The 22,931-nt window shown below is 55.2% G+C and overlaps 1 pseudogene; it reads right to left on the reverse strand.

The window, feature by feature from the left end:
* LOC128945551 (uncharacterized) overlaps positions 1 to 5,011 on the reverse strand; it is a 1,882,792-nt pseudogene extending 1,877,781 nt beyond the window's left edge.
* Between the last annotated feature and the right edge of the window lie 17,920 nt (positions 5,012 to 22,931).

Raw genomic sequence — 22,931 nt, forward strand, 5'->3', positions numbered from 1 at the left:
ACGAGGCTGGAGGCTCTGCCCAGCTCCCGGCAGATCCAGCCTCTGACTGTGCCTCTGTTTCTCTCTCTGCAGCCCTTCAGGACATGACAGATGACAGCAGCCTTGCCATCTCATGCCTGGCGCTTCAAGCTCTGCACATCACATCCTTTTAGCTGTACAGAGCGTTCCCTCCTCCCGGCTCCAGAGGATGCGAGACCAACTCCGCCGCCTCTGGAAGTCGCGGCCTTTCCTCTGTGCCCGTGGCTGAGTGTCCTGCCGCGGCGCTGTGCAGAACTGATCCGGGAGGCTGCGTCTGCTGGGGCCGCCTGAGCCTGCGGGGAACACCTCTCCTCTGCCAGCACTTCCTTTCCCTTCACCCACTAGAGGAACATTAAATTGCTGTGTTGGATACCCGGGTGTCCAGGAGCTTTCTCTTGGTGCACAGTGTCTTCAGGCCAATGGGGAAGAGGGGAAAGTCTGCTTGGTCTGCGCAATTTGCCCGAGCGTGCGGTGTGGAAGGGAAAGTGGCCAAATGCCCCTTGGCCTTTGGTGGTTCCTGCAGGAATGGTTTTGTTCCTGCATCAAGTTTTCTGGAGCTAGGGGAACAAGTGTGTTCCGTGTTGTGAGAGTCTGTCTGAAATATCCCTCATCTGCCTTACGATTGTCATGGAGAGAGACCACCAAAAAATTAAAACCCTCGTTTGCTGATCCGGTGGCCGGGAAAGTCATGTGCCTGAGGCCTGAAAGTGTTGCTAAGTTGCTGTTTTCACACATGTTGTTTGTTATACGCTACATTGAGCTCACAAGGCATCCTGCCCTTTTGCACAATAGCTCTGGAATCCTCCCTACCTCTCAGCCTGGCTGGTTTGAGCATTAGGGTGGTCCCCTCCTCCAAGAGAAGACCATTCATAACCACCATGACAAACAAGTAGAGATGTAAGAAACCTCTTCATCAAGGGACTAAGACATGAAATCCCTACGTGAGAAGGCTCCTCTCACCTTCTTCCAGAGACTGGGACCAAAAGCCCCAACTCGGGGGAGGTGTACAGGGCGAGGAAGGAAAGCTGCCCAAAGCAAGATGGATGTTGCAGGTGTAGGCAGTGGACAACGAAAACAATGACTCTCGCCTGCTGCCAAACTTGGACTGTGTGTATCCTTATTTCCCACCCCCACCCCCCGAAAATACAGTAAACTGCCTTTGTTTCCGCTGCAAAATCCATCCCCCTTGCCCCAATGAAAAGGAGTATATTTGGGGTCCAGATGAACTGGGCCTCTGAGACCTCCCCGATGCAACAGGTGGGTCCTTGACTGGACTGGACCAAAGGACTTCGTCTCTACGTTTGGTAGCTCTATTCCCTCTCTCTTTCTCTCTCTCTCTCTTTTGTCACTCTCTTCCCCCATCTTTTTCTCTCCCTTAATCCCTCTATCACATTTTGCTGTGGTCATTCAATAAAGGTGCATTTGTTTCGATTATCATTGCAAACCCCCTTGTACCGTGTTGGTTCTTTTTGCACCCTTAGATCAAATCCATGAACCATCACAAAACCCATCCGTGAGGATGGATTGTGACATCCCCCGAGGACCCCTCCCTAAATTCCCCTCCAAAGCACCCCCAGCACCCCCAGACCCCTCTAAAATCCCCTCAAGTTCCCCTCAGACCCTCCCCAAATCCCCCCCAAACATCCTCAAGACCACTCCCCAAATTCCCCTCACGACCCCTCCAGGACCCCTCACCTGTCCCTACGCCTCCTCAGCAGCTCCCGGAGCCCCCCGTCCTCTCCCAGAACCTCCCCCGCTCTCTCCAGCGCCTCCCGCAGGACCCGCCCGAGCCCGGGGCGGCTCCCGGGGGTCCCTGAGGGGGTCCCGGGGGACGGGGGGGGAGGGGGCGCCCGCTCCATGCCCGGCCCCGGGGTCAAGGGGCGTTGCTTCCAGCTCGGCTCTGATTGGCTGGAGCAGCGCGGAGAGCGGGGGAGCTGGTGACGGGAGACGCCCGGTGATTGGTTGGTTTCGTAGAGGGCGTGGTGATTGACAGGAGATGGGCGGGGGAAGCAGGCTTTGCCGAAGGCAGGCGCACGGTGATTGGTTGGATAGAGGCAAAGAAGGCGGGAATTGCTGAGGGAAGACGCCCGGTGATTGGTCGGTTCAGGTCGAGAGCGGCAAGAGTAGCTGAGAGGAGGAACGCGGTGATTGGTTTGTTCGGTGTGTGAGAGGCGGGCGTGTCTGAAGGAAGGCATGCAGTGATTGGTTGGATCGGTGCACAGAGGCTGGTGTTCCCGAGGGGAGACTCGCGGTGATTGGTTGGTTTGGGGCCGGGCGCGCTGCTATTGGCTGGGAAAAGTCCGGGATTTTTAAGAGAACATTCCTGGTTTCTTGGGGGAAAACTCTCGGATTTTTAAGGAAAAATTACCGATTTTTGCAGTAGAAAATCACCCGGAGCTTTTGACCCTACATGACCCCAAATAACTCAACCCCAAAACACCTGAAAAAAACCCCAAATATCCCCAAACAACACCTAGAAATACCCGAAATAACCCCAAACAAATCCAAAGAACCCCAAAAAACGAAAAAAACCTCCCCGAAGTTAAAGCCAAAAAAACCCAAATGATATCAAGCACACCGAAAAAAAAAAAACCCCATATACACCAACATTAACCCCAAGAACCCCAAATAATTACAAATAAACCCACATAAACCAAATTAAACCCAAACAAACACTAATACTTCCAAAGTACCCAAATAATTCCAAATAACCCCAAATAAACAGAAATAAACCAAGCAAAACCCAAGAGAAACCCCAATTAGTCCATAAATAACCCCAAATAAACCCCAAACAAACCCTAAATAAAGCCAAATAAACCTCAAGAAACCCCAGTTCCTCCCGTCCCCACCCCAAACAGATCCCGAATAATCAGAACGCGTGGCACCGATGACGATCCACTTGCTGGGCACAAACTCAGAGCACTGGCTCCGCCCAGCGATTTTCAGCCAATCAGCACCCGGCCCGACTCTGACTCATCACTTGCCGGGCACAGACCAAGGCCTCTCACTGCGGTAAATACTCAGAGACCGCGCGGGGTAATTTCCAGCCAATCAGAGCGTGCCTCGCTGGTGACTCATCAGTTGCCAGAAGCGGTTTTGGGGAGGGGGGGGAAGGTGACCCTGGGGATGGGCTGGGGACCCCAAATTAATCCAAAATGGGGTCGGGACCCCAAAACGGAGCAGGAGGGGCCCGGAGCCCCCAAAACCAAACATGGGGGAGGGGATTGGGGGAACGATTGGAAACGGGAGGGAGAGCAGGGAAAAGAGGGTTGGGACTCCAAAATTGAGCTGGGAGGGGAATGGGACCCCAAAATTGAGGTGGGAGGGGAATGGGACACCAAAATTAGGCTGGGAGAGGTATGGGATCCCAAAACTGAGCTGGGAGAGGGATGGGACACCCCAAATTGAGCTGGGACGGGGGTGGGACCCCAAACAGGACGAAGCCAATTTTGTTTGTTCCTAGAATATGTAAATGAGTTTATGGATATGCAAAAAGTCTATGAATATGCAACAGGCTGATGTCATGGGAGACAAGGACCAAGGGGTGAAGGTTCTTATGGCCTTCAAGACCCCCCAGTTATTTTTGGAGACACCCCTTAATTATTCTGGCTTGATTACATCAGCCTGTTGCATATTCATAGACCCTCATGCATAACCATAAACTCATTTACCTATTTCAGGAACTATTTGACATGGCCCATCCTTGGGGGTGTCTCCCCATTTCAGGAGCCTCCACTGGAATGGAAACTATAAACCCCCTCCCTTTGATTAATAATAATAGTAATAACAATATACTAATACTAATACTAATACTACTAATAATAATAATAATTTGAAATTAAGGGGCTCTCAGTAAAAGATATGGGAGTAGAAATAACAGTTCTTTATTAGGAAAAATAAAAAATACGAATGCAGTAGTACAAACAAAAAAACAACAGTGACAGAGTCAGAATTCTCCGGGAATCCAGTGAAAAAGGCTGATCCTTTGCAATCCAGTGGGAAAAGGGCTGATCCTTTGGGAATCCATTTCTTACCCCTCAAAGGCAGGGGAAAGGCAGTTTTTATAGGGCATCCCAAGGGTGGAGTTGGGGTTTGGGTCAGGGGAGCAGTTCTTAGCAACACAAGAAGGGTGACATTAACATCCTTCCTCTTAGCAACAGCAGTACTCGACACAGAACGTGTCCCCAAATCCAAAATTCCCACTAAAACAACTGAGAAGTTATGGAACTTCAGATATATTCAAATAATTTCCTTCATTTAACCCAGTTTTGGGTGTTTTTAAAGGATGAAGGTAAAGCAGAGGAAAATTAAGGCCAAACCAAAAGGAGAAGCAGCCAGGTGTGTTCCCAACATGGATCACAGGGAATGTGAGTGACCAGGGCTGTGCCAAAAGTGCCTCCTCCAGTGGGAGATGGAGCTGGAGCAGCGCACAAAGCTCTGCCCGCACTCGGGGCACTCACAGGGCTTCCCTTAGTGGTGCCTCCGTTGGTGTTGGGTCAAGTGAGAGCTGCTGGAGAAGCTCTTCCCACACTGGGGACACTCGTAGGGCCTCTCCCCAGTGTGGATGCGCCGGTGGGTGATGAGGGTGGAGTTGTGCTTGAATCCCTTCCCGCAGTCTGGGCAGCGGAAGGGCCTCCTCTGTGTGAATCCGATAGTGCTGGAGGAGAATGGAGCTGTTCTGAAACCTCTTCCTGCATTTATCACACTCGTAGGGCCTCTCCCCAGTGTGGATGCGCCGGTGGGTGATGAGGGTGGAGTTATCCTTGAATCCCTTCCCGCAGTCGGGGCATTGGAAGGGCTTCTCCTCTCTGTGACTCTGATAGTGCCGGAGGAGATGGGTGCTGGTCTTAAACCTCTTCCCACACTTGGAACACTCGTAGGGTCTCTCCCCAGTGTGGGTCCTCTGGTGCTGGATCAGGCTGGAGCTCTCTCTGAAGCACATCTCACACTGGGAACACTTGTACGGCCTTTCTCCAGTGTGGATCCTCTGGTGCCTGATCAGGCTGGAGCTCAGGCTGAAGCTCTTCCCACACTCCCCACACTCATAGGGCTTCTCCCCAGTGTGGATCCTCTGGTGCACATTCAGTTCGGAGTTCCACCTGAAGCTCTTCCCACACTCCCCACACGTGTGGGGCTTCTCCCCATCATGGAGCTGCTCATGGAGCACGAGCTCCGAGCTCTGGCCCCGTCTCCGGCCGCCTTCCCGGCCCAGGCTGGCTCTTTCCCCCTCAGATCCCCGCCAGCTGTGTTTGCAGCCCCTCCTCGTGTGGCATCTCCGGGGCTTTTCCTCCCCGTTGGCTTCCTGCGCCGTGGAGCCGCTCAAAACGGCCTCTGCCACCAGGTTCTGCCGCGGGCATTTGTCCTCCCTGCTCTCCATGCTCAGCTCCTGCTCTGGGGGAGGAAGGACAAGGACAGGATGGGATTTGCCTCCGTGCCACAGCCAAGGGCAAGGAAATCCCCCAGGCCTGAGCTGCAGCTGGGGCTGTGCTGGGCTGGGAGATGGAGCAGCACAGAGGGGAAAGGGGCACTGCCTTCCTCCTGACCTGCCTCAGTGTCCCGGGGCATCTTCCTCTTCCTCGCAGCCTCCCAGGCCTTGGCAATGGGAAATCCTGGTTTGGGGAAAACAAGGGATGAGAGCATTTGTAGGAGCACTGCGGGATAGGACGGTCGGGACAGACGGAGATGAGAGATCTCTGCAGCCAGGTCATGGAACTTGCAGTTTATTGCAAAGGGCCTGGGTGCAGGGCCCTGCTTGGAGCTGCCAGGCACAGCACGGGGCAGGCCCGAGAGAAGAGAGGGATAGAGAGGATGAGAGGGCAAAAGACTAAGACAGGCAAGAGCATAACAGAGTAACATTCCCATTACAACACAATAAATTTTCTTCTGCATTGAATATTCTATTTCTCACTAACCAATCTAGTACAAGATACAAATCCTAGAGCATTTACATACAGCCTGTAAGAATCATTACATCACCATACTGTGTTACATTTTACACCCTAAAAACTCCTCTTTGGACCCCTTCTGCTGAGCTACTAGGGTCTGGATCTGCCTGCAAACAGAGGGAATTGTTTCATCAAAAGGGGATTACCTTCAGTTGGGCCACACCATTGTTTTCAAGTTATTCACTAACTGAGGTATCTCAGAGCTTGCTTTCATTTCAATCCTCCTTATACTTTCTATATTCCCACAATCCTTTGCAAGACAATCATATTTGTAAGGCTTTCCTGTTTCACATCCCCCAACACACATTGAGTTTGAAAGTCCCTTTTGCCCAAGTGCATCTCTACAAGTCACTGGCCATCTGGGCTCCAGAAAAACCTCCCAAACACCCAGATTCAGCCCTGAAAAAGCCTCACAGGAGTTCCCCGTCCCTGGTTCCTCCCCTTTGCTGTTCAGGGGTTCCCCCCTGTCCCACCAGCTGGGGATCACGCTTGGATTGGGGGACCCCCTGGTGCCCAGTGCCCGCCCTGCCCAGGCTGCTGGCAGTCCCAGCAATGCCAAAAGCTCCCCCTGCTTTGCTCTCCCCATTTAGGAATGCCGGGGCTGTTTGGGCTCCCGGGCTCCCTTCTCCCCTCATTCTCTGCTCTGGGCTGCAGCGGCTCCAAGGAGTCCCCCCTGCCCCTCTCCAGGCTCTTGAGGCTCCTGCCAATAGCGGCGCTCCCCCCTCTCTGGGCTCCCCACTTTGGGCTCCTGGGGGACACAGGGCTCTGCTCCTCCAGGCTGCCTCTGCCGGCAGCCGCCACCACCACCCCCCGATGTCCCCCCAAGGGGCCTTTTCCGCTCAGCCTTGGACTTCTTCATTCTCCAAACATCCCCCCAAAACCCCAACCCAGGGACACCCCGGGATATCCGGGCCAAGCTCCCCCTCCCCGCTCACCAGTGTGATGGGGGGATGATGATCCCAGAGGTGGGGGCTGCGAATTCAGGCAGGGATCGACGGCGTGGTTCCCTCAGCTCAGCCTTGATCCGTCTTCGTCCCTCCTCTTCCTCTTCCTCACACTCCTTCTCTTCCGTTCCCCCTCCTCCTCCTCCTCTGTCTTATCTCCACTTCATCCTTCCCTTTACCATTGCCCTTCCCTGCCTCCTCCTCCTCCCCCAGCAGCAGCCACACCCTCGGTGCCCGGTTCCCGCAGCCCTCGCAACCCGCGGCAGGAGTGGGGATGGAGCCAGGACAGGTCGGGATGGGCAGCGCGGGGCTCTCGGCTGCTCAAGTCGCTGCGGGTGGGGGGAACCCAGCCCGGGCCAAAGGAGAGGCAAACTGGGAAAACTGGGGGCACATCACAAAGCGAAGGATGCAGCAGAAAGACTTAAGTTAATATTAACTCCAAACGAGGAAAAAATGGAAATTCCAAAGTTTAGGGAAGCCAAGAAAAAAGATTTAAACACGACAGGAAGGGAACAAGATAAATCAGGGAAATGGAAACTTCTTGATGGAAGACAATTTCATTATAAAACGTGCTTACTAGGAAAATATTAGAAGACTTGAATCAGAAAACCCACTGGGGTATTCAAGCTTTGTGTGATCATTTTTTAAGGAACTATGGGTGCATTGGGACTTTTGGAGTAGCAAAGCCAGTAACTGAGAGATGTTCAATTTGCCAAAGGATAAATAAAAAGGTGAAGAGAAAAACAACATTTGGAGGTCATGAGATAGCTGGTTGACCATTTCAAAGTATGCATGCAGAAGTTTAGATTTCTTAGGTTCTGTGTTTATTTGTAAAAAAACCCCATCTAATCCAGAAGAAAGAGAATATGCCATATGTTAGACAGGAGATTTCAAGAGAATAAAAATCTTTGAAGTATCAGAAACACCCAAGACAAAATAAGAAAAGAAAAAGGGGAAATGAAAGGGAAGGGAACAAGAGGAAAAATCAGAGAGTGGGATCCTCTGCAGGTCTTGCCCCCTCCGTTCGCGGCCCAGGCGCCTGTCCCGGGTCCCGGCTCGCTGCCCGCCTCAGCTCCGCCTGCCCCGGTTTCCATCCCAGGTGCGGCCTCACTGCCCAGGGCAGCTCCACCTGCCCCGGCGCTGTCGCTCAATTTGTGTGCCCTGCTCCCACTGCCTGGCCCGCGGCCGCTCTGCTGGCCGTGCTGGGGAAGATGGGGGTTGCTCTGTCCTGCCGCCTCCTCCGAGGTCACCGCGCCCACCGCACCCAGGGGGGGTCCCAGCCATCCCATCCCCGGCTGCTCTGCCCGTGCCACTTGCGCTGGGCACCGCCGCTGCTGCCGGGCTCTCCCACCTGCCTTTGCTCTGCTGGGAGCTGCCAGATCAGCCGCCATCAGCCATGTGGGGGCTACCCACGCTCCGCCTCGGACTCCACGGGAAGATCCCCCTCTGACGATTCTGGCAGCAGACCCTGCCCACACTCCCACCGAGCCTCGGCGGGATATCCTCCCCGGACCCCGTCCTGCTCTGAGTCACAGCCCCTTGGTAACCACAGCTCCGGCTGTTCAAGGAAACTCTCTCTCTCTACAGGAAGCAACTTATCGAAACACTAGGAGCTCAGTTAAAAGGCAGCCCTCTCCAAATTCTTTCCCAAAACACGGGAGAAAGGCTAGAGAAGGTAAAAAAGTGAAAGAGTTAGATGAAGGGACTGCTCTATTTCCGTTCGGAGAGATTCCCATGGGAGGGATGCGCTGCCCCGCCCCAAGGGAGCCACCAGCGCCCCTGCCGGCCGTGCCCGGAACTGCACCCAAGGGCAAAGCGCCGCAGCCCAAAGGCCGGGACTGGGTCCGGGCTCTGTTTGCTGTCAGTGCCGCAGGTGTTGGTGTTTGTTTGCTTTATTATACACACTAGTAAAGAACTGGTATTCCTATTCCCATATCTTTGCCTGACAGCCCCTTGATTTCACTACTCTAAAAACGAAAAGGGAGGGGGTTTGCATTCCCCATTCCAAGAGAGGCTTTTTCTGCCTTCCCGAGCAGACACCTCTCTTGTAAAGCAAGACAAGCACTGAGGAGGGCTGCAGGGTGGCAGAAGAAGGCCCTGCAGCACTTGGGCACAAAGGCACAGCAGGTGAATGCAAGAAGGGAGCAGCAAAAGGCCAAGCTGAAGGCAAAGGCCAGGGCACAGTTCCTAAAGCCCCTGAGGGATCAACCCCAGGGCCCAAGGGGACCCCAGCACACAGGGCACGGGCTCGGCCACAAGCACCTGGCAGAGGCATTGCCCTCCTCGGCAGGGGAGAGCCCACCCAAACAGCCCCTGGCAAGGAACCAGGGCTCCAGCTGCAGGGCACAAGGACACTGCAAGCACAGACAGCAGCACCCTCAGGACCAGCAAGTCCACCCCTTGATGGACATGGATTGCCAGGGCTGTCACAGCTCCCATCACACCAGGGACCCTCCACACTGCAGCCCTTGAGAACATTCAGGGTGGGTCTGCATTGAGAGCAGGCATTTCCTGATGGACACAGCGGCCTCTCAATCCACTCTGAATCTTAGACCTAAGGGGGAAAAGAGTAAAGGAATATTTTATTTTTAAGGGAATGAGTGGGAAAGATGAGCAGGTATGACTTGTTTAACTACTATTAGAAGCTGTGGGGGATAGGTTTGAATAAAATGAACTTCTTTTTCTTCCTCCTGTGATTGTTATTACCTAGGAAGGAATTTGAGAGCTGGATTTCAATACTGTAAAAGGGGTTGCAGAGGCCAGTTCTGTTCTACGTTTGTGCGAAAAGATTGAAAAGGCCTATGCTGAAGTGAACCCAGAAGTGCGGGCAGAGGCAAGGAAAGAGGGAAAATTAGATATGGAGCGTCTACAAATTACTTTAAAGCAACTAGGACAAGCAATACCTTGTTCCAAGAGAGAGAAGGAAGGGCTCACATCCTGGTATTGAGTCCCTGTTAAAGGCAGGGATTTTGGAGCCAGGGATGTCTCCCTACAACACTCCTATCCTGCCAGTCAACAAACTGGATAGATGGACAGCAGGAGGAAACACAGAATTTGCAAGTATTAAAATGAAGATTAACTGAGGCAGCTGGCCTGGGCCTTCCAAACAGGGAAAAAGAATTCAAATTATAGGTGGATTTTAAACAGGGTTTAGTCAAAGGAATTCTTGTGCTAAAATGTTTAACCCAGTGGCCAGAGAGTGGCCTCGCCTGAAAACTGATGACAACAGGAGGATCTCCTATAGTTCAAGTCTGGCATCAAGGTAAAGGTCTGACAACCAAAAGAGCCTCTATATGGATGAGCAGGGCTGCGTTATTACAGTATGAAACTTGTTCAATGTTGCAGGAGGATTTCGAACTGAGGACAGGGCAAGGGTTTAACCCAGCCTCCTGTTTGAACAGCCTGGAGAGGGGCTGGCAAGGAACCCAGGACTGCACTCAAGGGACAGAGCTCCACACCCAGGCTGGGACAGATCGATGATGGGACATTCCCTGGCCTGAGGGACAAAATGTGTTTGTGGATGGCTCTGCAGGGGCAGCAGAAGGGAAAAGAGCTACAAGACAGGCTGTTATTAAGGAAGGGGAATCAAACACAGTGCAGGTCACCGCCCCTTGCTCAGCTCAACCCGCGCAGCTGTGGGTGCTTGTGAGAGCCTGGCACTGAAATGCCCTGAGCAGGAAGGCTTCAATATCTTCTGCTGACACCATGGCACCTAACAGGGAGGCAAAAGCAATTCTCACTGCTTCAGCAACCACTGGAGCAGATATCAAGGCACATTCGCCCACAGGAAGCTGGGCTGGCACTGAGCCTGCCCTGGCACTTTGCTGTTGCCAACACCCAGCCAGGACATCGGCTCCTGCCTAAGGAGTGCAAAGCAGCACCACTGGTGGCCAAGGGGCCCATGCCAAGTGTCCCTGAGGCCACAAACAGCCGCCAGCACAGCTCAACATGGGGGGACCCCTCAGCCTGGCCTCAAGGGCTCTGAAGCCCCGCAGATTTGCACTTCCCACCTGTAGCAGGAGGATGGGAGGCCGCCCCTGAGCCTGCCCTGAAGGCAACGCAGGGCTCCACAGCGGGCCAAGCCCCTGCGCCTGCCCACAGATCCTCGCCTGGAATCCTCTGCAATCCTGGCCACCCTCCTCTGCCATCTCCAGCCACTGGGGCCAAGCCTTGCTGCCACTGCTGCAGCTTCAGCGCTGCCTGGGCCTGCACTGCCACAGCTGCTGGGGAACACCACGGCACAATTCCACTCTGGGCCTCACTGACACCCACACTCTGGGCTGCCTGCCAATGCACTGCTGCAAAATGTACCGAGTTTGGTTCTTTTACATCTTATTCCTCTTCTCAAGCTTGGTTTGTCTTTGCCTTGGGGAAAGGAATTTTAAAGGTTTTATTTAAGGGATGTTACACCACTCAATGGAGATTAGTTTACCATCCCAACAGACTGGGAATAGCCCAAAAGACACCCACAGAGATAACGACCAGCAACAAAACATCACCATTGCCCAGCAGCAAACAGCAACCAACAGCTACCCCAGACACTGCCCCCGGCAGAGCTGGAGACACCTGGGCTGGAAAAGGCTGAGAAGGAAATCCAGGAGTGTGGACACTGAATACACCTCAGAGTGGAAGAAATCCGGGTCCAACAGGAAACCAAATACTAAAAACTTACACAACTTAGAAACAAGGAACATTAAAGCATGGATTTAGACTGGTTCAGACTACATAAAGTTTAGGAAAATCTAGTAAAACTCACATGGCATGGAATGATTTTCTCTGCACAGCCAGGCTATTTGTGAAAGAAATTATTTCTGTTGCACATCCAGGCCAGAACCAAGGAATGCCTTGACTCTCTAACACTAAAGAGATTCTTGCAGAGTTTTTGGTTTCCCTGCACTTTCAGTGATAAGATAACAACATGATAATAATTTTTTATAATAACTCCCACTTTATATTGTCAGGTGAGTTTGGGACAGAAGTGTGAGAATCAATTTTTGGTCTGGGTTTTTCCAAGTTCTCCTTTATGGGGCATTTGTAGAATGAAGAGCTTTAACCATAATACTTTGAATTCGTAAATAGTTAATACTTTTTTTAAAAACACAGCAGACTCTGAGGGGGCCACATGTGACTCACCAGATGGCTGCCCTGGAAGAGAAGCTCCATTCCAGGCAGCCTGCAGAGGAGCTTTAGAAATGCAAATGAACACTGCTGGGCAAAGTGTGGACAATGCACCTGGGTCTCTTGCCTGGGGCAGGAATTGGGCTGCTTCCCTCTGCCCCTCACCCCAAGCTCTGCCTGCTGGCACTGATGGAATTTGCACAGCTCAAGGCAGAGCCCAGGGGGAGGATATCTGACCCTGCAACAGAAACGGGTGAAGCTGCAAAGGGAAACAGCAAATGGACAATGTTGGGAAAACTTCACTATAAATAAGTGGGGGGAATCATCCCTCTGCCCACTCCAACATGTGCTGTCACTGTCTAAGTTATATAGGTTATATTAGAGCACTGGGGAATTTTTGCTACCATAAATTCAGGGAAATCAGTTGTGATTACAACTACTGGCTGATTTAATTAGAGCAAAGCAGTCAATTGATGTAGCCCTGGCTAGAGAGAGCAGGCAAAAATGGGGAAAAGATGAACGGCCAGCAGAACAAATCCTACAACACCATGGACCAGCCCGTGGGAACCCGAACCAATTCATATCAGGAGCCACAGAACCCATTTCTCATTTCAATGGCATCACTAAATTACAAGCTGTCCTCGGAATAACCAACCAGACAGCTCCAGCTCCTGACCTTCCTGCTGACCAATCCACTGAAATGAGGAACACAACACTTAACCATGGGATGGGATCAGATCATCTGTTAGCAGAAAAAAGAGGAATTTGTGGAAAATTAAATGACTCAAACTGCTGTTGGCAAAGAGATGACAAAGGAAAAGTGGTGAAACAGATAACAAAGGAAACAAGAAAGCAGATCGTGTATTGGTCCAAACGTGGAAAGGATGGGAATGGGAAACGGTTTTGTGGCTCCCTGGCAGGCCATGGGTTAAACGAATGCTGTTTCTCCTCTGATGTGCTACAGCAACTCTCATCTTTTTACCATGCTCCACACCTTGAGAGTGCAGCTCATTCAGCAGCGGAGCGAGGGGATGCAGGCGGCAGCCAGGCCTCCAGATCCAGAAACGGCTACAGAAGGACAGGGAACGAGAGCACTGAAAATAATCCCAAAACCAATGAACACTCAGCAAGGAAAAAAGAGAAAAAAAAACAGAAAATAAAAAGAAAATAAAATTTAAAAGAAAAAACATTCACTGAGTGAATCTGCCTGGAGATTGGCTCAGGGACTCATAGATAAGGAAGGGAGAAACCATCAGTTTCAACAAATGTTGCTATTTAACAGGGACTGCTGCTCAGAGAAAGGCCCGCTAAAATTCCTAAACTTCAGCAATTTTGTTCTTCAGGAGAAGAACAAAGACTTAACAGAGCCATGAATACCGGCTGTTATACAAAAGTGGGGGGGATGCACATTAACGAGGACATCCAGTTGGCGGATCGGGAGGTCTGAGCCTTCCAAGCACCTCAGCCAGTGGGCAAAGGGAGAGGGAGATGAGGCCGGGAAAATGAGGATAAAAAGGAGGCTGCGAACTACAACAATGGCAGAGAGCGCACGGCAAATGCCCCACGGCCTCTCCCTCTGCTCAGCAATAAAGTCACTTTTACAGGACTCCTCTGTCTCCTCTGCGCACAGAAACCTCCGGCCACGGGAATTTTCCCGCACAGCCCCAGGCACGGGGCAGCCCCCCTCTGTCCCAGCCACAGCAACCGGGCCGAGCCAGCGCTGCTCCGGCAGCGGCTCCTGACGAGGCAGCGGCCGCAAGGAGACCGCGGGCAGCCGCTCCCGCAGCGCCCTCACGCCAGCGGCAACACCGGCCGGACACGGCACAACGAACCCGCCCGAGCCCCCTGCCGCCCCCGAGGCCCGCAGCCAGCCCCGAGCCCCCGCACAACCCAGCGCGGCTCCCACCTGCGCTGCGGCCGCCTCCGAGCTCCGCCGCCGCCTCACCGCGCTCCGGCCGCTGCCGCCGCTCACGGGACCGCACACACGCTCCCACAAGGGCGCCGCTGCCCAGCCACGGCCGCCCTCAGCCCGCCACCGGGGCCCTGCTCCGCCCCGCTCCCACCAATCAGCGCGCCACAAACACGACTGACGGCACCACCGCCCAATCCCAGACAGGGGCGGGCTCTGCACACGGCACAGCCCCGCCCTGCGCTCTCAGGGCGTCCCGGGCTGCGTGAGGGCAGAGCCGGAGCTGAGGAACAGCCCTGGAACGGGCCCGGGCCCGAGGGGATTGAGCTGAAAACACAAACAAACTTCTCCGCACCTCCCGCCACGGCTTTCCCGGCACTGCGGCTCCGGTGGCTCTGGCTCAGCGGGAAGCCCTGGAGCCTCACTTCTCCTACCCCTAACTCGGAGCATCAGTGCATCGCTTTGATTTTCCCCAAAAAGGGAAAACCGCCCCAAAGCTCTGTGTATGAGTGGGGGAGGGGAGAGATTTCTGGCAGAAAACTCCAAAAACTCAGAGTAGGATAATGAGAAGTATGGTAAATAGGTATGATTCGTGCTGACAAAATTGAAACAGTAATCAATATTGATACAGTAATTAACATTTGGAAATAATAAAACACTTAAAAGGTGTAATGCCAAGAAAGAAAGGGAGAGGAGGGGTTCCATTCCCCCCCCCTCTTTCCTGCAGATGTTCAAGGCAGGAAACAGCAAGAGATAACAGTTACTAAAAATTAACAGAAAGAAAGGAAAATCTGGTGGGGTCCCAGGAAAATGCTAGTTATAAGAGATTTATTGCTTTGATGCTTAAATATAATATTATGTTCGTTTTGGCTTACATTATACTAGCTTGGTGTGCATGTGTAACCCAAGGGTGAATTTAAAGGACATCGAGGAAGAGGAGAGGCCTTCATCAGTGACGACCCCCAAAGACGGGTGTGACCACCAAACCGAGCGGTGGAGCATGCGCGGTAAAGGTGGTGATGAGGGCGGAGGTAGAAGTGTGATGATTCGAAAATGGGAGGAGATGGCATTGACACATGGCACAAAAGGGGGAATTTTCGCTTGGCAAGCTCGCATGTGAGGGTGCAGGGGTCCAAGGGCCCTGCACTCCGTACCCCTCGCTGTTTGGTTTTTTTTGCTTATGCTCTATTATTGGAACCAAATTATCCCTTATTTTAACCAAATTACATTGTCAATATTTCAAGTGTATCCGATTTTATATATTCTAAGCTATTCAATGAAAATTGCTGCTACCTTTAATAGTGTTTGGTTTTGTTGGTGATGGGATAATTGGGCAAATATAACACCACTCTTCTCCCTCTCTCGGGCCTGCTCCAGCTGTGGCTGGCAGCTCCAAGCAGGGCCCTGCACCCAGGCCCTTTGCAATAAACCCCAAGTTCCATGACCTGGCTTCAGAGATCTCTTGTCTCCCTCCATCCTGACCATCCTACCCCTGTTTTCCTACAAAAATACCCCAAAAAAACCCCAAACTCTAGTGAGAGATCACAAAATTACTCCAAAAAATACCCCAAAAAATCCCCAAACTCTGGTCAGGGACCATGAAATTACCCCAAAATGGCCAAAATCTGGTGAGGAACCCCAAAATGACCTGAAAATACCCCAAAACGCTGTCAGGTATTCCAAAATATCCCAAAATCAGGACAAGGACCCCAATATCTTGTCAGATAGCCAAATTTACCCCAAAAACACCTGAAAATACCCCAAAGTCCCCTCAGGGACTCCTAAATTACCCTAAATCCTCCCAGAATCCAGTCAGGGGCCCCAAAATTATCTGAAAATACCCCAAAATTCAGCCAGGGATCCCAAAATTCCCCAAATGCCCCCAAATCCAGTCAGGGACCCCAAAATAATCCCAAACCACCCCTAATCCAGTCAGGGACCCACAAAATCCACTCGGGGATCTCCAAAATTCCCTCAGGATGCCCCAAATCTAGTCGGAAACCCCCAAAATCCTCCAAAACCCACTCAGAATGCCCCCAAATGCCCACACAACCTCCAAACTACCCTCAGTACCCCAGGTCCCCCGCAGGGCTCCCATATCCTCCTTAGGACCGTCGAAAATCTCCTCAGAATCCCCCCAGATTTCCTCATGAGTTCTCCATATCCCCTCAAGACCTCCCCAGATCTCCTGAGAACCCCACAAACCCGCTCAGGACACCTAATTCTCCCCCAGGACCCTCCACATCCCCTCACCATGTCCCAAACCCCCTCACAACCCCTCAGCCCCCTCACATCCCCCCAAACCCCCTCAGGACCCCCCCCAAATACCCTCAGGATCCCCAGGTCTCCTTCTTACCCCCTCACATCCCCTCACAACCCCTCCAATCCCCTCAAGAGCCCCCAGACCTCCTCACGACCCCCAGTTCTCCCTCTCGATCTCCCCAAACGCCCTCAGAACACCCCACATCCCCTCAGGACCCCCAGTTCTCGCTCAGTCCCTCCCAATCCTTTCATAACACCTCCAAACACCCCCTCATCGCCCCTCCCCCTCTCCCCGCTCCCGGTGCTGACCGCGGTCGCTGTCGCCCATCCCGCGCTGCCGGGGGGGTCCCGGGGCTCCCTCGGCGCCCCCAAATTCCCGCCCCGCCCCCTCCCCCCCCCGCGGCCTCAGCCCCGCTCCTCCGCCGCTGGGCCCCACGGGGACCACAATGCCCACAATGCACCGCGGATTCGCCGAAAGCAGCTGCCGACGCCGAAGCAATGGGAACTTCTGCCAGTACTTCTGGCCGGCGCGGCTTCTGATTGGTCCGCGCCGCCTCTGGGGCTTCTCGGCAGAGGTCTCGCGAGAGAAGCAGCTCGGCCCTGTTTGTTGACGGCAACTCTGTGGGCTCCTCAGAGCGCTCCGCGTTCCCTCGTAAATCCAGCCGGGAACGGCGGAATGAATCCGCCTAGAAATGGTGGGATGGAACCTAAATCCCCTGGGGATGGAGCCCAAATCCCCTTCTACTAAGCCTAAATCCCGTGGGATTCAACCAAAACGGCCAAATCCAGGCGCTTTCCATGGATAGGGGCGGTACTGGAAAGGGCGGGCGGTGACGTCACCTCGCCCAACCCCTTTTACGGCCCCTCCTGAGTGGGCTCCGCCTTTTCCCGGCGGAGCCCCAAAAGGTGCGATGTGGGGGGGGGGTGAGGGGGACAGAGAGGAACCTGGGGGGGATGGGGTAATGGGAGATGGGAGGTCCTGGGGGGTGGCAGGAGGGGACAGGGGGTCGTAAAGGGGACAGGAGTGAGTGGCAGGTGAGGGGGAGGTGCCAGGGGAGGAGACATGTTGGGGAGGGGGCAGTGATGAATTTGTGGGGACATGGGGTGGTGGGGACATGGAGGGTGGCAGAAGGAGACAGACAGGACAGCAGGGGTTTTCAGGGGCTAGGAATGTGGTGGCAGGGGGTGGCAGAGAGGACAGCAGTGGGAGCAGGGTGGTGGCAGTGGGGACAGCAGACGGGCAGGGGGCAGGAGGGGCTGCGAAGGGAGGGGCAGGGGGTGGCAGAAGGAACAAGAGGCTGACAGAGGGATGCAGGGGACAAAAGGGAACCCACTGGGGGCATAGGGCCGCCCCAGGAGGCCACAAATGGCACCAGCTCCCTGACACCTCCCCTGTCCTCTCCCCAGCTGTCCCCGGCCCTGCTGCAACCACAGGTCACAATGGCGGCCAACCTGGGCGAGCTGCTGGACACCCTGCCCCGCCGTGATGAGATGAATCTGCTGCTCACGCCCTCCAGGCACATGTACTTGCACCTATGGTCGTTCAGCTGGCAGCTCAAGGACATCCGGGACTGCATTGAAGTCCCCTGGTGGCGCCACAATGTCCTCTACGATGATGAAGACCCTTTCACCTCCCTGAGCCGGGCCCTGTTCGTCGGAGAGAAACCCCCGTGGCCCCCCCAGAAGCGTGTGACAATGGCAGCCAGGAAGTGGCACAGGTTGGTGGTTCCGCTTGTGAACAGCTGGGCCCAGCTGGCCAGGGAGGCCACCAAGCTCCGCAACGCCTGCAGGGATTTGGCCACCAAGGCGGCCGACAGGGCGGCCACCGCCACTGCCGCTGCCCATGATGGGACACCTCAGGAAAACATGGTGGAGCTGGGTCAGGCCCTGGGCTGGGAGGAGGGGGCCAAGGTGGTGGCCGGGCATGAAGCCCAGGTGAGGAGAGATGCCAGGGTGGCTGCCAGCGAGGCAACAAGGGCCACCATGGAGAGACAGCGGCTGGAGGTGTCCCTGGGGCTGCTGGAGCGCTTGGTGGCTGCGTGTGATGAAGCCACCACGTTCCCCCGGGAGCTGCTGCGCCTGCTCAGGGACATGGATGCCACCCTGAAGGGGACAAATGAGGCATCCCCCAAAGTCCCTGAGGACTTGGTGGCCAAGGTGGCCGTGGCTGAGCGGCTGTGGGAGGACAACGCCCGCCTGGTCAAGGGTCACCTGGCAGGGACAGTTCGAGACATCATCAGGTTGTATTTCGATAGTGGTCCTGCCGCCCCAGTGCCCACCCCAGCCATGGGGTGGCTGAGCAGTGCCAAAGAGCCATCGAGGATCCCAAGGTTCGTTCGATCCCCAGAGTGTCCCCAAGGTGTCCCCAATGTCTCCCCAGTGACCATGGAGCTCCAAGAGGTGCGATGGGTTGGGGGAGTGGTGGTGGGAGAGAGGAGCCAATGGGGGATGGAGGGGACATGGGGGCTGGCGGGAGGGGACAGGGGTCACAAAAGGGATAGGAGGGAGTGGCAGGAAGGAGGGAGGTGACAGGTGGAGGGGAAAGGCGGGGGAAGGTGGCAGTGGGGGATGGGGATGACTGGGGGGGTTGGGGACACATGGTCTAGCGGGCAGTGGCTGAAGGAGCAGCAGAGGGTGGCAGGGGCTACGAGTGTGGTGGTAGGGGGTGGCAGAGAGGACAAGGGGGTGACAAATGGACAGCGGGGGAAGCAGAGCCCTCAAGGGAGGGGACAAAGGGGACCCCAGGATAGGACCGGGGACTCTTGAGGAGGCCATAAGTGCCACCAGGTCCCTGACTCCTCTCCTGTCCCCTCTCCAGCTGTCCCCAGCTCTGCTGCAGCCAGAGGTCACTGTAGTGGCCATCCTGGGTGAGCTGCTGGGCACCCTGCCCAGGCAGGATGAGGAGATGAATCTGCTCGTGTTCCCAGGGTGCCTGTACTGGGACCTGGAGGTTTTCGCCAGCAACCTCTGGGACACCCTCTACAGCACTGATGACACCTGGAGGCGCCGCAATGTCACATCAGATGACGATGGCCCTGTCACCTCCCTGCGCCAGGCCCTGGCTGCCTACAAGAGCACCCCAGGGATCCCCCGGAACCGTGTGACAATGGCAGCCAGCGAGTGGCAGCAATCAGTGTCTGTGCTGATGAATAGCTGGGCTGAGCTGGCCAGGACAGCCACTGAGCTCCACAACACCTGCAGGGATTTGGCCACCAAGGCGGCCGACACGGCTTCCACAGCCACCACCTGGGCCAGGGAGCTGCAGGACGTGGCTGCCCGTGATGGGACAGCTCAGGAAAACATGGTGGAGCTGGGTCTGGCCCTGGGCAGGGAGGAGAGCGCCAAGGTGGTGGCTGGGCATGGAGCCCAGGTGAGGAGAGAGGCCAGGGTGGCTGCCAGCGAGGCAACAAGGGCCACCATGGTGAGACAGCAGCTGGAGGCGGCCCTGGGGCTGCTGGAGCGCTTGGTGGCCGCGTGTGACGAAGCCACCGCGTTCCCCCAGGAGCTGCAGCACCTGCTCAGGGACATGGATGCCACCCTGGAGGGGACAAATGAGGCATCCCCTGATGTCCCTGAGGACTTGGTGGCCAAGGTGGCTGTGGCCGAGCAGCTGTGGGAGGCCAAGACGCATCTGGTCAAGGATCACCTGCTGGGGGCAGTTGATGACATCATCAAGGTCTATTTCACTGGTGGTCCTGCCTGCCCCAGTGCCTGTGGGGTGGCCGAGCGGTGCCAAAGAGCCATCGAGGGCATCCCAAGGCTCCTTCAACCCCCAGAGTGTCCCCAGAGCATCCCCAGTGTGTCCCCAGTGAGCGTGGAGCCCCAAGAGGTGTGATGGGGTGGGGGGAGAGGGGGAGAGAGGGGACACTGGTAGTGAGGGGCAGTGGAGGATGGGGGGAGATGGGGGATGTGGTGGGAGGGGACAGGGGGTCGCAAAGGGGACAGGAGGCAGTGGCAGGAAGGGGAGAGGGGAAATGGTGTGGGGGCGGGGGGGATGGGGGTGACACAGAGGGATGGGGACATGAGGGCTGGCAGAAGGGACAGCAGGGAGGGTGGCAGGGGGTGGCTGAGGTGATGAGGGGGTGACAAAGGGACAGAGGGGACAGCAGAGCCCTCCAGGGAAGAGACAAATGGGATCCCAGGAGGGCACAGGGGCCACACAAGAGGCCACATGTGCCACCACGTCCCTGGCACTTCCCCTGTCCCCTCCCCAGCTGCTGGAGGCTCTGGTGTCCGTGATGGCCACCCTGGGCGATATGACGGCCACCGTGACCGGGCCACACCGGGGCGTGCGGCGCTGTGCGCCCCCAAAGTTGCTGCATGCGGCCCTGAGGATCTTCACCTGGAGCCTCCATAAGGGCCTGGAACACCCCGGTGTCACCTCCCTGGGCCAGGCCCTGGCCACCCTCGGGGCCACCTCTGGGGCCACCTGGGCCGATGTGAGAGCTGCGGGCAGCGCCTGGCGGGAGTTGGTGTCTGCGTGTGAGGAGAGATGGAAACAGCTGGTCGAGGAGATCACCAAGCTCCATGATGCCTGCGAGGACGCGACCCTCGCCTGGGCCAGGGACCAGCAGGACAAGGCCACCTGCAGGGGGACAGCTGGGGACAACCTGGCAGCCACAGCCCAGCAGCTGATGGTGGCCCTGGACAGGGATGAGGAGGCCTCAGTGGGGGCCACACGTGATGCCCAGGTGGCAATGGCCACCAATGAGGCCATGGGAGAGGCTGTGGTGGCCTCCAGGCGGGCGAGGGCGGCCATCAGGAGGAGACATTGGGCAGAGGTGGCCCTGGAGCCCCTGCAGCGCTTGGTGGGTGCGTGTGACAGAGCCACTGAGGTTATCAGTTACATGGAGTGCCAGCTCAGGGACATTGAAGCTGCCCTGGAGGGGACAAAGGAGGCATCCCCCAATGTCCCTGAGGACTTGGTGGTGAAAGTGGCCAAGTTTGAGCAGCTGTGGGAGGCCAGCGCCCGCCTGTTCAAGCATCACCTTTTGGGGACGCTTGGGGACATCCACGACCTCCTCTTGAGTCCCTATGGTGGCCCGGGTGGCCCCGGCAGCTGTGCAGTGGCTGAGCAGTGCCAAAAACCCATCAAGGACATCCCAAGGCTGCTGTGGGGACAGTGATGTCACCACTGTGATGTCATTGGTGCAGTGATGTCACTGGAGAGACTTGTGGACGGTCGAGTTCCACCAGCTCCTTGAGTGCCACAGTGCTGTGTGTCACCAAGAGCCCCTCGAGTGCCACCAGTTCCTCAAGTGCCACCAGCTTCTCGTGTCACCAAGAGCACCTCAAGTGCCACCAGCTCGTTATGTCACCACGAGCCTCCGGAGTGCCACCAGTTCCTCAAGTACCACCAAGAGACCCCCACCAAGAGTGTCACCAGGACTGGCCCAGTCACTGTGTGGGGGTCCCTGGTGTCACCGGGATCTCTCTCTGTGTCACACGCCGCCCTTGAGCACCCACTGGGACCCCCCTGAGCACCGGGACCCCCGAATTTCACCGTCCTCATGCACCGGGACGCCCCCCTCAGGACCCCCTTCAGGCATCAGGACCCTCGAGTTTCCCTCCCTCTCCTCGTGCACCGGCACCACCGGAACCCCCCGAGGAACCAGGACCCTCCCCTGGTGCACCGGGACCACCGGAGACCCCCCATCAATCAGTGCTGTCATCGTTCATTGGGACCCCCCCTAAGGCACTGGGACCACCAGAAACCCCCCCAAATCACCGAGCACCGAGACCCCCCCTCGTGCACTGGGGCCGCTGGAGACTCCCCCGAATCACTGAGCACCCCCTGTGCACCAGCACCGGGACTGGACCCTCCTCGTGCCCTGATCCCCTCTCACCGAGCACCGGGACAGGGACCGGACCCCCCCTCGTGTACCGACCCCCCCGAGCACCGGGCCGGGACCCCCCTTTGTGCCCCCCCCCCATCACGGGGGTTCTGCCCCCTCCCCTTTGAGCCCCCAGAGCCGCGGGACCCCCGGGAGCAGCACCGGGACTGGGGGGAGCCGGGAGTGGGACCAGGGGGCTCCGAGTGCTGGGGGGGCACAGGGGGTCCCCAGCACTGGGGGGGTCTCTTGGGGCTCAGTCCTGTCCGCCCCTCCCCCATTATCAGCAGGGACCCCCTGTGAGAAACACGGGTCAGAATTGAAATATTTATAAAAGTTCATTAAACGTTAAAATTCTGGTGCTAATTGCCAAAAGCTCACTGTTAATTAAGCCATGTTCTTTACGTCCTGTTACATCAAAGAGGTTTTCATGCATATTCATTAGGGTTTATGCATATTCATAATATAATGTTAATCAAAATATATATTAGCATTCTATAGAGAGAGTAATACAATAGCAATATTATATATTTTATAAAAATATTTTACATTAATGTATTTTATACTAACAATTTATGTTATACTTATGTATTATTAATATATTAACTAAACATTTGCTCCTTTTTATATAAAATTATGCATATATTTTTGTATATTCTATATAAATTATTTTCAAACATTCCTGTGAGTTCAGATGTTCTTTTGTTTGGTTTTAACCCTTGACTTGCCTCCACTCTATCTTGTGCATTAAACCAATTTATTTTATTTCTCCTTGCAGTTAAATCGTGTCGTGTTTTCACTCTCTGGTGACAAGAGAAGAATTCATAAATTCTTCTTTTTTGCTGTTTTGCTACTGGGGTGGACCTGGGGACACTGGGACAGAAATGGGAGCACTGGGACAGGG

Source organism: Melozone crissalis, unplaced genomic scaffold (genome assembly GCF_028551555.1).
Source record: "Melozone crissalis strain CALT ecotype California unplaced genomic scaffold, PUWL_Pcris_2 ptg000066l_1, whole genome shotgun sequence".
Taxonomy (NCBI): domain Eukaryota; kingdom Metazoa; phylum Chordata; class Aves; order Passeriformes; family Passerellidae; genus Melozone; species Melozone crissalis.